This window comes from Pteropus alecto, unplaced genomic scaffold, assembly GCF_000325575.1.
Source record: "Pteropus alecto unplaced genomic scaffold, ASM32557v1 scaffold72, whole genome shotgun sequence".
Lineage (NCBI taxonomy): Eukaryota > Metazoa > Chordata > Mammalia > Chiroptera > Pteropodidae > Pteropus > Pteropus alecto.
Window position 1 is genome coordinate 6,157,640 of NW_006436811.1, and position 1,510 is coordinate 6,159,149.

Consider the following 1,510-nt stretch of genomic DNA (forward strand, 5'->3'; position numbering starts at 1 on the left):
GCCCAATCCTGTCTGATCTTGGAAGCTAAGCAGGGTCGGGCCTGGTTAGTACTTGGATGGGAGACTACCTAGGAAGACCAGGTGCTGTAGGCATAAAAAATAAAAAATAAGAGATTGTAAGATGACAAGGTCCTTGCAATCTGTGAGATCGACCAACGGTTGCCTCACCTAAAAAAAAAAATAATAAAATAAAATAAAAAAATAAAGATGAGAAACTTGGCTGTGAGTTAAGATCAGAAAATCAAGATTCAAATCCAGAGCATGAAATTCTAAAGCCTGTTATAATCATATTGTTCTAAACTTTCTATTTTTTTAATACTGCAACTCAAGATGAGTGTATTGTCAGTTGTGATTCCTGTGCTTTTTCATGCATGTTACTACTGTTGAGCCTGAACTAGTGAGAGTTTGTTTTTGGACGTAAAGGAGTCCATTATAACAAGAAATGTTATAAAAGGAAAACTACTAATATAGAGAAATAAATTGTAACTGTATATAGACAGTGAAAAGGCAAGATAAATATAGGCTGATAATTATTCATTTAAAAGATATTAGTACCAATGACAAAAATGGAGAAATTTAGGGAAAAAAAATATTAGGTTAGGAGACAAAATTGACTTTTACTGGGAGATTTGTTAATAGTATACTTGAATTGACTTTTATCTACATTAGATATTTCAGATATCATCCTTTTTTCCTAGCTAAGGTCCTAGATGAATGAGTCGCACACCTGAAGTTTCAATTTTCTTTTAGAACTAAAAATGGGTACATTTAACTTTATGTTGTAAGACCAAAGAATTTGCTCACTCATTAGAAAACTACTCAGAATCATAATGTAGAGCTGAGTCCAGAGGGAGAATAATATCTGGAAATAATTTTGGCTTAATTGCTCAGTCATTTTGCATGCATTTGAGAAAAATACTATGTGTATTCAAAAAGCTGATAGTAGATAATGAAAAAAGTGCCTTCATGTTCTGCAGTGAATTATCGATATCCTAAGGCACAGTGACTGACCTAATGGGTTAACTTGAAGTTCATAATAAAATCGTATCTGAAGCCAATTTGTTTCATTGGAATCTCAGGAAGAACTTGTGAGGATTAATATCAGTGTTCTATGAAGAATGAAAATCCAGTAACATAAAAAGTAACGGTCGATTTTCTTCATTGACCACTGTTAATCCATTAGCAACTTAATTCCTTTAAAATATAACTTGTTCAAAATACTTAAGGTTGTCATTTTTATCACTGCTCATCAGAGACTGTCAATCATTTTTTAAAATTGTCAATCATAGTCAAATGAAGGTATTTTCAGAACTGATGGATAAAACTTTTTGACCTCATATTTTTAATAACCTTAAAATCACATGAAAAAGTATATAACTTAAACTCCATTCTTTGTCACCGACAACTTTAAAATTCAAAGTAAATTTTGGATACATATATTAGATTTGAATTTTAAGAAATCAGAAGTATGTATTCTGAAAAAGATTATAGAAATGAGAGACTTGAGACC